The 12,899-nt window shown below is 49.5% G+C and overlaps 1 long non-coding RNA gene across 2 annotated transcripts; it reads left to right on the top strand.

Annotated features, from left to right (window-relative positions):
• The first annotated feature begins 412 nt into the window (after positions 1–412).
• Positions 413–7,622, top strand: LOC115942858 (uncharacterized). 2 transcript variants are annotated; one of them, XR_014143319.1, is made up of 5 exons: positions 413–1,192; positions 1,644–1,832; positions 2,491–3,117; positions 4,217–4,466; positions 4,877–7,622. It is a non-coding gene; the product is annotated as an uncharacterized LOC115942858 (long non-coding RNA). The 2 variants fall into 2 exon arrangements; XR_014143318.1 differs by having other exon boundaries at positions 1,644–3,117.
• The last annotated feature ends 5,277 nt before the right edge of the window (positions 7,623–12,899 follow it).

The raw sequence follows: 12,899 nt of genomic DNA, 5'->3' as shown, positions 1-12,899 counted from the left end.
GTCTGCCTTCGGCTCAGGTCATGATCTCAGGGTTCTGGGATCGAGCCCCACATCGGGCTCCCTGCTCGGCGGGAAGCCTGCTTCTCCCTCTCCCACTCCCCCTGCTTGTGTTCCCTCTCTTGCTGTGCCTCTCTGTCAAATAAATAAATAAAATCAAAAAAATAAAATAAAATAAAAAATAAATTGCCACCCCGAACCTGCAGCCACTCCGACTCTTGGCGGGTCGTCTGAGCGGGGAAGCTTGGGGTTGCTGCTCTCCCTGCAAAGCTGGCCAGCTCAGGCCCCTGCAAGTATTTCTGTCAAGGAGAGGAACAGACCTATTTCCTCTGAAATGCTAGTTAGGATTCGAGTGGGAAAGAAAAATCTAGGAGCGAGGAAATACACTTTTAACCATCTCAAGCAATTAATCATAAAATTACCTTTTATTCCCTCCCAAGTCCTACCGAAGTCTATTAAGTGTAATGAAACAACTGGTTCATGTTACAACTAAAATTTAAGCAAACCAGATCTTTGAAACGATTTTTTTTTTCCACTTGAGCAGACGAGTCATAGCAATCATCGTTCAGTCCAAATTGTTAGGCTGGAGCCGAACTTCGAAGCCCCGAGGCTGGTGCCTTTCAGTCGCCCCACACTGACGCGGGAGATAACACATATATTTAGAGGATTCTTCTGGGGATGTGTGTGTGTGTGTGTGTTTTGTTTTTTGTTTTTTGTTTTTGTTTTTTAAGTGTGAGGCATATTCAGTTTGGAATTCTTTGCAGTAATTAAGATTTGGAAAAGGGTAAATTTTAGACATAGGAGCCCTGCAAATAAGTTTTATTGGAAATAGGGGGAAAGGGCTTGCGGATAAGTGTATGATGAAACAGAATTACGAGTTCCTCCAGGGGAGGCCACTCCTTCGAAAGCTGCTAATGCATAATTGCAAAGCCCTGGGGAGAGCCTTCTGGATTGTTCCTTAACTGCAAGCACACACAAGCCGGACAAGCCCTGCGTGCAGAAAGGTCGGGGTAGTGGGGCGGCCAGGGAATGGTCTCTAGGCCAGCAGAGCTGCGAGGGCGGCGGCCCCAGCTCTGGCCTCATGTCCTCCTCGGCACGGTGCTTCCAGCCACCTGCCAACGGGCTGACGCTAGATTCTAGGGAGATTTCCGTTGTCTTAATCCCGACACCGGGCTTCTCATCTCCATGTTCACAGGTAAGGAAGGGCACAAAGAGCAGCTTTCGGGTGGTCTGCCTTTCCCCTTTTCCTCGGATTCCATCCTGCCAGCGTCGTGAGGTGCTGACTGCATCTCTGTGACAGAACCATCCACCCCATCTGTGCTTGGACAGACTCCCACCAGCTCTCTGAGCGTGGCCAGGCTTTACTGTCCCCCTGCTTTGTCTCCATGAACGCAAAGCCCTCCTGGTCCTCACCATGGAATTGCCTCCCCTGAGGCTGGGGTCCTCAGGAAGCGGGCTTTGACAAGGAAGGTGCCTTGTTAGCACTTGTCAGAGGTGCATGTGCGGAGCATCCGAGGCAGATTCAACTTGGCATGCAGGTGCTTTGTTCCTAAGGATGGTTTGGGTATATGGAGTTGGGGAAATTGTGCCCAAATCACAAAATGAATCAGCTCCCTCTGATGAAATCAACCGATTTTCTTTCTCAGCACATGCCAGGAGGTGAGGGAAACACCGATGGCTTTTGAGACATCTGATTTGACGACGGTGCGGCATCGAGCTGCGTGTCAAGGACACTTGAAGATGCCCTCTCCAAGAACAGCTACCTGGCTCTTTCCTTCTTCTATGATAGAAACACGACCTTCAAGTTATGACGGACCCCGCTGCATCTCAGGAACGTAAGGGACTATAATTAGAGTGTGCTGTCCGCGCCGAGATGCGCATAAAGGAGGTAGAGCCAGAAATGAGTCAGAGGGGCAGAGAGGTGGGTGTGGCACCCATGGGACTTGGGGGAGGGGAGGGGCCTGGTGCCCGCAGAGCCCTGAGGCAAAGGCCTGTCCTTTGGGTGGAGTGAGTGTCGAGGTATGTGGACAAATCCCGAGATGGAGCCCTGTGGGAGCTCCGGCGTTCCAGATTGCCCACATCTGTCATCTGGGCTGGGGCCGGTCCTAGGGCCAGAGGTGGACACAGCCCAGGGACGAGCACAGCAAGAAAGCAGGGTCTGGCGTCCCCACAGACGCCACAACCAATCTCTGGATCTGAGCCTGAGCGTTCAGTCAGGTCACAGGGCAGGAGGCCAGGGGTAGGGGTTGCGAGACCAGGTCGGAGAGACGTGGGCAAAGGAAGTAGCAGCCTTGGGCTCGAGCGGTGGAGACGTCTTCCGGGGTGAGAGCGTTTAATTCCACTTTGTTTTGCATTTCCGACTCCCTTGTTCTGTCTTTTTGTAGAAAAGAACACACTGAGACATTGTCGAGTGCTTTGATACAAAAATATAACTCCGTCCCATTCCTACTTTCTAGTCTACCGATTCTCTTCTTTTATTACTGTTCTTTAAAGAAGTTGCTGCAGTACAACATCTCCTTTGCAGGCTGACGGTGGTGCTGAGCTGCCCTCACACGCAGTCCTTGTGCACAGACATCCACTCCATCGTGCTCTCAATGCTCCCGTTCCCATGGGACAGGACAAAACGGAGATGTGGACTCCTACGCACAGAGATCGTGATTTCAAAAATCACACATCTGGGCGCCTGGGTGGTTCAGTTGGTTAAGCGACTGCCTTTGGCTCAGGACATGATCCTGGAGTCCCGGGATCAAGTCCCGCATCGGGCTCCCTGCTCAGCAGGGAGTCTGCTTCTCCCTCTGACCCTCCTCCCTCTCATGCTCTCTGTCTCTCATTCTCTCTGTCTCAAATAAATAAATAAAATCTTTAAAAAAAAAAAATCACACATCTAACACAAGTGGCAGGAAATGTGGAAGAAAGCCGACAGTTAGCCTTAGGTGCCAGACCTTTTAGGGAATTTCCTTTCCTTTTTTTTTTTTTCTTTTTGTTTGTTTATTGAAAATTTCCACAAGTGACTTTGCTCTGCTTTTATAGTGACAACCGAATCAATATTAAAACCAAGCCAAACCAACCCAGGGATCATGAGCAGCATGAGGAGGTCAGGCCGTGGTCCTCCCTGGGCAGGTGGGTAAGTCAGAAGGAATTCCAGTTGCTGGAGGCTGGTAAGCAGCAGGTTGTCCCTGTTCAGTCTCCTTGGAAGAACGGGGACCCCAACCCCATGAGGGTGTGTCCTTGCTTGACAGTCTCCACTGTTGAGTGTTGCCTCTGACCCCTTCCCTTTCACACAGAGGCCAGGAAAAAGTGGTCAGACCAAAGGAACCTTCCTTCTGTGAGCAGCTGTTTTGTCCCATTCTCGCCTTATAAAACCATAGAAACCCATGAAGTCACAGAGTATGAGATCATCCATTTTAACCACTTCATGTTACAAATGAGGCTTCAGGGGGATATGAAGCAGCGTCCTTCAGATTACGAGAGGGTTTGCACTGGGAAAACGCATTTACTTTTGTTTACAGTTGGCTTCTCCGCATCCATCACTTCTACACTGATTCATTTTGCCATTTTTGTGGGAGAGACGGTGAAATATCTCATCAGAAAATAGGACGTATCCACTCATGTACAGTCATTAGGAATTAAACCGCAAATGCCATTCCCCAAATTAATTTGGTTTAGATTTAAATAGGGAAAGTGCCTGCCCGGGGCTTCATTTTTCACTGCAGAAGAGATCTCGCTCATTCCCTCTGCAGCCTGGGAGGCCTGGGGAGGGGTGGGGGGGCGAGGGCCAGGGAGGGGCTGCTGGGGAGATGCCAGGGTCGGGGTGCCCCAGCATGGGCCTGGGGATCCGATGGAACACAAGCTGGGGTGAAGACGCCTTGTTAGGATTTGGGGCATTGGAGCTGAGCATGAATACGAACAGAGGAAGGGGGGCCTTTGGCAGGGGCGCGTGGGGTGAAGGGACTGGTTCAGCAGAGCGCGGGGTGCAGGAACCAGTATTGGGGAAACACTTGCAGAGACCCCTGCCTTCAGCTGTGCGCAGGTTTGTGTGATGCCTTTGCAGTGTGCTTACAGGGGAGGCCATCAACTCATCAAAATGAAGTTTAAACAAACCTTAGTACTTTTCTCCATTTGTCTCCGTGACCCAGCATCTTTGTTTCTTCTCCCCTCTTGTCTCATCCCTCTCCCGTCCCCTGGCCTTTCCCCTTCTCTCATCTCTTGGGCTCTCCAGGGACTCCTTCTCCCACTGAGTCAAGCCCAGTCCCTGGGATGCCCGGGCTCTGAGGCCTCTTCTCTGTCCAGCCTCTGGCCCCAACCCTGACGTGTCACCTCAGTCAGCGTGTCCCGAACCTGCTGATGAAGTAAGCAACAGAACACATGCCACTGTCAGAGATGGGGAGTTGGAAAGGGGGTGCAGGCCGCGGAGGACGTGGAAGAGGGGAGCCGGTCAGGGTCGCACAGAAAACAGATGCACTTTCGCGGTAAGATGAGTCCCGGAGGCATTCGTTTGCAAGTGGGAGCCAGGAATAACCAGAGCTAGTAGACGCTGACCTGGTACCTTCACGGGTCCGAGGGGAGGAGGGACAGAGAGTAAGCAGAGCCTGGAGGGAGCACAGGTGTGGAGCCTCTGAAAGGTGCACCTCGGAGCTGGTTAGATGCCCACTCTGACTGGAGGGGCGAGAGCCAGTGTCCACACATCTCTCCAGGACCTCTCAGAGTGGAAGGTGCTTTGAGCAGTCAGGGTGAAGACTCAGGTGTCTGGAGAGGGGTAGGGACCCTTGGTTGAGGGACGGGGATGGTTTGTGGGTGGCGACCTCCCTGGGGAGGAGGAGGGAGCCAAGGGGATAATGCCCAACCCCTCCCCCACTCCCTTCCTCTCTCCGATCTCCAGCTGCTCCTCATTGGCCGAACCCAACCAGAGCTCATGCGTGGGAATCCAGCTGATGGGCATCCCAGGGCCCAGAGCAGGTGACAAAGCATGGAGGCAGGAACCACAAGGGAAGAGAACAGCTGGGCCCAGTCACAAAGCTCGAGATGGTCACCTCAGTGCAGCTGGTGTTTTCTTCTGTGAAAACCTGCGCTCCGTCCCAGCTCTGCTCCTGCTCCAGGGGCCAGCCTATTTGTTTTTTTTTTTTTCCTAAGATTTTATTTATTTATTTGAGGGACAGAATGAGAAAGAGAGAGCACGAGAGGGGGGAGGGGCAGAGGGAGAAGCAGACTCCCTGCCGAGCAGGGAGCCCGATGCGGGACTCGATCCCGGGACTCCAGGATCATGACCCGAGCCGAAGGCAGTCGCCCAACCGACTGAGCCACCCAGGCGCCCCGGGCTAGCCTATTTGTGCCCCCACACCTTCCCTGGGCACTTTGTTTCCAGCTTCACCAAGGCCAGCACAGACCGCTCCCAGAGACCCTGCCCAGATCTGCAAGCCCAGACCTGGGAGCTGAAATGTCGGATTCGGAAGCTGAAGAGTTCCCATCTGCTGCAGAATCCTCCCAGAGCTCCGCCTCCAAGGGCACTAGGCTCCCAGGAGAAAGTTTCTATCCTTTTGTTCACACACACTTGCTGTGGCCTTGCCGTGTGTGGGCGGCATCTCTGCATTCACCGGTAGAAATGCTGACCTTGAGAATGGGCCAGAGAATTCCTTGACAGACACAAAAAGAGGCTATCCCAGACCAGCACTCCTTACTGGTTGTTTACTGTGCACAAAGCACCAAGGGCCTAAGGGACGCCTGGGGGGCTCAGTCGCTTAAGTGTCTGCCTTCGGCTCAGGTCATGATCTGCAGGTCCTGGGATCAAGCTCCACATCGGGCTCCCTGCTCAGCGGGAAGCCTGCTTCTCCCTCTGCCTCTCCACTGCTCATGCTCCCTCTCTCTCTCATACTCTCTGTCTCTCTCTCAAAGAAATAAATAAAATCTTAAAAAAACCCCCAAAAACACAAAGGGCCTATGACCTTCTAAGCAACCCTCCACACCTCCCCTCACCAAAAAAATTATGGTAATTTGGATAAAAGATATGTGGACTCTGAGACATGAAAGGAAAACTGAAAAATCAAGATTAATAAATTAATAATTTAATAAACTAATAAAATTCGTACCCTTTCAATTTTTTAAAATCCTATTTTCTGTCCTCTAAATATATGCCAGTTGGTGGTCTCAAGTCCCATTCCCCCTCCTAAAATTGCCTTTCTTATAGGTTCAGCCAAATTTGACTCCCTTTGTTTTCTTTAGATTCTTTAGGATTCAGTAAGTCTGTGTCTAAGGGTTTGACAACATGTTGTAAGCTGGCTGGTTGTCTGGAGAGCTGTGCTGGAGATGGAGTTAGGGATGAAGAGTTTGTTGGGGGTAATGGCTGTGATAGCTAAGGGGAGAGGGCAGGACTGAGCCGGTGGGGGTGGGGTGGGGGGGACATCAGGCCGTGGTGCAGACTAGACAGTCCCTGCTCCCCGCCCAAGAGGGAGTGCTGGAGGAAAATGCCCAAGAGAGGAGCTCTGCGTTGGGTGGGAAAACCAAGCCCTTGCATGGCCTTGCTGGGTCATTGGTTGGGGCCACCTAAAGAGGACCATGACCTTGTCTTAAAGCTGAGGTGGACCCTGAAGGAGCCCACAGCTGGAGGTGTCAGACAAATGTGCCCCCCACCCCCAGCCTGGTAGCGAGCCCCTTCTTCAAAGTTTCATCCTAGTGGCACTTCTGCACGTCAGCAAGCACTTCCTTTGGACCTTGATGAAATCCTGTTTTGTTGGCTGCCGTGTTGATTGATGAAAAGCAGACGTTCACAGAAGGAGGAATCACATTCAGGAAGTTAAGACGCCCACATCTGGAACCAAACTCTGGCCAGGGGATCTCCTGACCCTACTTGCCACTTTTATTCTTGCTGAAGCTTCCTTGTGAGGAACTTTTCCATGCTGAACTTTCTGGAAAAAGCTGCAGATCTCTTTCTACTCGGGGACCAGATAAAGCCCACGGGTTCCTCAAGAGAGGGTCTCATTTCCAGAAAGCAGTGGCCTCTGCAGGCAGGAGATGGTAGCGGACCACGGGGTGGGGTGCGGGGGCTGGTGTTGTCCTCCAAGAGGCTGATGACGAAGAACCCAGGCCTGCCAGGCGCACATATGTAGTTTAGATGGGTCCAGGCCAGGGTGACTGTCACAGAATGATTGGTATCCAGAACTATGCTCCCTGGGATTGGTGTTTATTCCATAATTTTCAACTCAGTGAATGGTCTTTAGTTCCCATAGTTGTGGAGAACTTTTCTGATTATGAATTATTATGAAGTGGTATTTTCAAAACTTCAGTCTAAAAATAATGGATTTGGAATGGTTCAGAGCAAGCTTCTAAATATTTCAACACTGCCTTGCATCTTTGTTTCAACTTTTGCCTACTCAGGCTGAAATTGCTTAAGATTTATGAATCTGGTAAAAGAATGCGCTGGTGTTAAAGTCTCTATAGAAAAAAAATAACTAAAAATAGCATTAATTTGCACAATTTGGTAATTATACCATGAAGCATTGCGGAAGACTACAATGATCTCATCAAGGCAATCAAAGGATTTCATGACTGGAAGGGCATTGATTTTCCACAGTGATTTCAGAAACACATGTCCTGATATGTCAAATCCCCTCTCTTTCCAGAACGGTCTCAACTGTTTAGGCTGGTGACCCATGGCCCATTGTGAAACTTACAACTTACGAGAAACTTAAAGCATATGAAGCAGGAAGGAAAACACCAGGTCTGCTTTCCCTAGTTTCTTAACCACCGCACGTGGGTTGTGTAGTTAAGCAAAAGGCTTTGTTTTGCTTTCTGGCAAATGACCCCATTTTATCGCATTTTATCTCCTTTCAGTGCAGGGATTCTATGACTTGACCCTCCCAAGCTTGTCTTTGAATCTCAGTCCCCCTCAAAGACTGAGAGGCTGGATAGGAGGCAATGGCTCATCACCGTAGCTGGTGTTATATTCTAACAGGCAGGGTGGGCGTCCGTGAGGGTCAGCGCAGCGCTGGTCCCCAGAAGGGCCACTGAGGTGTCGCTGCGGGTCTTCGGGGGCTCAGGCAGGAAAGCTGGAATAAGAGGAACTTTTTCAGAGTTGGTGTTGGCCAAGGGCAAGCAAAAAAGCGTATTTCTCTTTCCAGCATAAAAGGCAGTATTTCAAATGAAAGTTATTTGTGTCAGAATCATTTCACTGAAGATTAACTGTGTAGTTCTATGCTCCTTTGGTCAGTGAAAAAGTGAGTTTTTATGGCATGTTGTATTACACAACCCCGGGCTTATGTTCTTCATTTATTATTGAGTGTGTATGAGTGTGTGAGTGTGTGCGGGTGAGTGTGTGCATGTGAGTGTGTGAGTGTGTGTGTGTGTGTGTCTTCTTTTTTACCTATACCCATTGCCATCACTGGCTCTAAATTTTCCATGCTATAGGAAGGAATTGGCAGGAGCTAAAGTGTCTAGTTTCCTGTGGTTGTGGTAACAAATGACCACAATCAGGTCACAAAGAGGGTGATATAAAATAAAATAAGTTTATTCTCTCACAGTTCTGGAAGCTGGAAGTCGGAAATCAAGGTGTTGAAAAGCCATGTCCCCTCTGAAGGCTCAGAGAAGCCTCCCTTGCTGTGTCTCCCGGCCTCGGGCCATTGCTGGTGCTCCCTGGTGATCCCTGATGATCCCTGGTGCTCCCTGGCGCTCCTCGGCTCACAGATGCCTCCCCACTGCCATGCCTGCCTCCATGTCCCTCAGCCACCTTCTCTGTGAGCGTCGCTCCTCTGTGGCTCTGTCCAAATTTTCCCTTCTCATCAGGACACCAGTCCCTAGGGCCCATCCTGATCCAAGATAACTTCATCTTAACTTGATTGTATCTGCAGAGACTCTATTTCCAAATAAGGTCACATTCACAGGTACCCAGAGGTTAGGACCTAAATAGACCTTTCTGGGGGATCCAGTTCAACCCACAGCAAAAGGATAATCATACAATTAAAAGGCGGACAGACTGGGAGCCTCTGTAGCAGCTTCGGTTTTAGCTCATGGTCCTCCCTGATTCACTGAGGGGGCTCCTTTTCTCTCATGTGGGGTCACGAGCCACGCTCAGACTTGGTGGGAGACAGGTGTCCTGACTGATGAGCAAGGTATCCAAATGGGCTGTGGACATAGGAGGGGGGATGGAAGCGCGTAAACAGCTGACCTGACAACCTGGTGCATTATTTCTTGGCTGAAATATTCGCTCCTGGGTGTTACATACCCGTATTCATGAAGCGAACCAATACCTCAACCCCCATATTCAAAACCAGGCTCTTCACTTAAATCTGATTTCACCCCAGCTCCCAACAAAGATTTGTCATGCTATACAAATGAGCACTCACTTAGCCAGTGTCCCTGGGATGTGTAGGGCCACATTCTGGTCACCCACCATTCAGATACATCCACAGAAAGTGCATTTTTCAAAACAAGATGTGGGCTTTCTGAAATTACATCATAAATCCTTGACTGGGATGCTAAGAAATTTAAAAGTTTCATGGAAGGGAAAACAGAATTGTGTTTCTTTTACTCTTATATATTACCTTATGTTCCATGGTTACTAAGAAATCCTAACAAAAGAGGACATGTTATGTCATTTATCCCCGAATTTTGTGAGTCTTATTCATAGATTTCACCTCCAATCATGCAAATAAAAGATGCAACTTATAGAATATCAGGCTCATTGTATTTGTCTGCTCAGCCTGTTGTCACGAGGTGCCACCGACTCTGGGGATTACACAACAGAAGTGTGTTTGTGGCACTTCTGGGGGCTGGAAGTGCGAGGTGAAGCCGGCAGGATGGATTTCTTCGGCTTACTCTCCGCTTGGCGGTCTTCTTGCTGTGAGCTCACGGGCTCTGTGCTCTGTGTGTGTGCGTCCCCAGTGTCTCTTCCTCTTTAGAAAGGACACCAGTCCCACTGCATCAGGACCCCAGCCTTCTGTCTTCATTTAACTTTAATTATCTCTTTGAAGGTCCTATCTCCACACAGCCGCACATTCTGAGGTCGTGAGCGCTAGGGCTTCAACATGGGGTTTTGAGGCGGACACAATTCAGCCCATTACAGCTTCAAGGGACCTTACAGACACACTTTTCTAGAAGAATGTGCATTCTGCAATTAGACGAGCTAAGCAAGTCTGTGGTAGCAGATTAAGAATTTCTGTCTCAGGGGCTTAAAATAGCGAGGGTTCTTTCTCCTCATGTCATCTGGTCAGGGAGAGTCTGACGGGGTCTCCAGAAACTGTGTCTGCACCTTCTGGAACATGAGTCCCTGTGTGGCCGTGGCAAGGACAGCATGTAGAGAAGCCACTCTCACGTGCCCCTGGGAGTGACGCATGGCCCTTCTGGCCACTTGGTCCCGGGGGCTGGGAAACCAGCACTGAGTGCAGACCCCTGAGCTACCACTTGATAGAGCAGGCGAGTCGAAACCTTTGCTCTAGGTCATGACAAACCCATGTCATATTTTGCTCTCTACATTCTGTCTGTGGTGGGAGGGATCAAAAATGAATGGAACATAAACACAAAAATATCTTTGTGTTAAAAACTCCCAAAGTGTTGTCATAGTGTGTTTTGTTCCCTAATGTGTTTTCCCAACAACCCTGGATGAAAGGCACCCTTGTTAGGTACCCAGGATATGACAAGATGCAATTCCAGATTTCAAGGAACTTTCAGTCTAGAGTCGAGAAAGCCAATAGTGTGAGAAGAACTATGGAGATGAACGTAGAAGGTACACTAAGCAGAGGGAAGCTGCTGATGGATTTCCGGGAAGACATTTGGGTAGATGCCTAATACTTGTGGGCAGACAAGGGAGTGTGCTCTCGGCAAAGACAACAGGTGTGTGTGTGTGTGTGAGCTGTGTGTGTGTCTACTGTCTCGTCTCCCAATTCCAGTGTGGAATGGGGGCCTCCCATGCTACCAAAAAGTTCTCTGACACCAGCTGGGTGTCCTATAATTCAACTCAATCCGACACTATTTACTCAGAGACAGCATCAGATCCCAGCGGACAGGGCTCAGTCCCACAAACTGCCATCTGCGTCAGATACCAATTTCAAGTCAGGTCACCTGGGCTTCTGACCTACTAGCTACAGATCAGAAGTTCCTACAACCCTCTCCTTGGGTTCGATTAATTTGCTAGAGCAGCTCACAGGGGTCAAGAAGCTTGTTTAGTCACTAGATTGTCAGTTTATTATAAAGAATATTAAAGGATACAGATCAACAGCCAGATGAAGAGATATACAGGGTGAGGCCCCGAACAAAGGACCTTATGTCTCTGTGGAGTTTGGGGCCCAGCTCAGTGGTCTGGGGAAGCATACTGGTTCACCAACCTGGATGCTCTCCCCATCTTGACCCTTTGGGATTTTATGGAGGCCTTATTACACAGGCCTGATTGAGTAAATCATTGGCCGTTGGTCATTAATCGAACCTGCAGATCCTCACCCCTCCCGGGAAATCAGGGGGTGGGATGGAAAGTTCCAGCTCTCTATCCCTGGTTAGTTCTCCTGACAACCATTCTCCTCCCATAGTCAGGGAATTTCCAAGAGTCACCTCATTAAAATAAATTCATTCTAGTGGAAAGAGGCTTGTCATGAATAATGAGACACCCATTCACCTTATGGCTCTGAAAGGATTTCAGGAACTGGGGACCCGAGACCAAATGTTGTAACAATATATGCTCCCATTGCTCTCGTTGCTCAGGAAATTCCAAGGATTTGGGGGGTTGTGAGGCAGGAAGCTGCAGGAAGACCAAGATATGTATTTATTATAAATCACAACAAGACAGTGTGTGTGGGAGTGAGGGTGAGTGTGTCTGCAGGTACTGGTGTGGGCGCCCGCTGTGCCAAGCCCCGAGGCACTGGACCCCTCCTTCTGCCCCTGCACGTCCACCCGCACCTGAGCGGCCATCCTGGGCTCCCGGGCCGTCTACAAAGGTGCAGGTGAGGTGGCAGGAAACCAGGGGGCGGGGCGGGGGGATCAGGATTCCGGACACGACTTCCATAGAGTTACAACTGCTTGATTGTTCCACTCTCTCTCTACCCTCCAGCTCCCTCTCTCTCTGTCCAACTGGCTTGAAAACACTGTATTGAGGTAAATTGAAACAGAATCGTGTTTTGGGTTCCTTCTGGAGTTGAGCTAGATGTAGTAGTTGTTGGTTTCATCTTCTTAAATTAAAAGAGCATCTGAGAAAATAGAATCGTTATATGAATGTCTTACCTCTTAGCGGCTACACAGAGAATAAACCCACTGTTGCTCCTTTGTTCCTTCTAGCTCTGAAAACTGAACTCCAGGTTTCAGAATAGCTAATATAATTATGTATGTAATGAGGTAAACGCCTACAAACACACAAAACACCAGCTGGCCCCAGGATTCCTCTTAAGGAGCTGCTTTTCCTGAAGGGTTACACGAGGATTATACGAATAGAGAACGTGGAACAATGGCCGTATGGCTAGTCTGTATTTGGTGTGGGCTGTTATTTGGGAAGTTTGACCCGCGTGGCCAGAAGAGGAGGGGGGATGTGAGTAAGAGGGAGAGAATGAGTGAGTGGGGAAAGGCAGGCCTGGAAGGGAGGCAGCAGGACATCATGGGCTTGGGGTCACCGAGTGACATTCTAGAAGACCAGTATAAGCAGTTCATCTGGACTCCGGTGTGTTGAAATCATTAAATTCTGTCCTCTGTTCCTCATTTTCCACCCAACGGATGTGACTGTCGGTAAAAACCATGCTACGCCTCCAGATACTTTGGGTGAAAGGTTTTCTTGATTTGTGTTGCCTATTCGTTGAGGTAGGAATGGGTGTATGTGTTCATAAGGGAAGAGCTGATTTCAGCTGTATAGTTTTGAGGAGTTTGAACTTCCACAGGTTGTCCATTATTCCTGGATCTCAAAGCATCACATTTTGGTTACATTTGTATCCCCCGCATGA

This window comes from Leptonychotes weddellii, chromosome 3 (assembly GCF_054177405.1).
Source record: "Leptonychotes weddellii isolate Sample4059 chromosome 3, ASM5417740v2, whole genome shotgun sequence".
NCBI lineage: Eukaryota > Metazoa > Chordata > Mammalia > Carnivora > Phocidae > Leptonychotes > Leptonychotes weddellii.
This window is presented reverse-complemented; position numbering and strand designations above follow the sequence as displayed.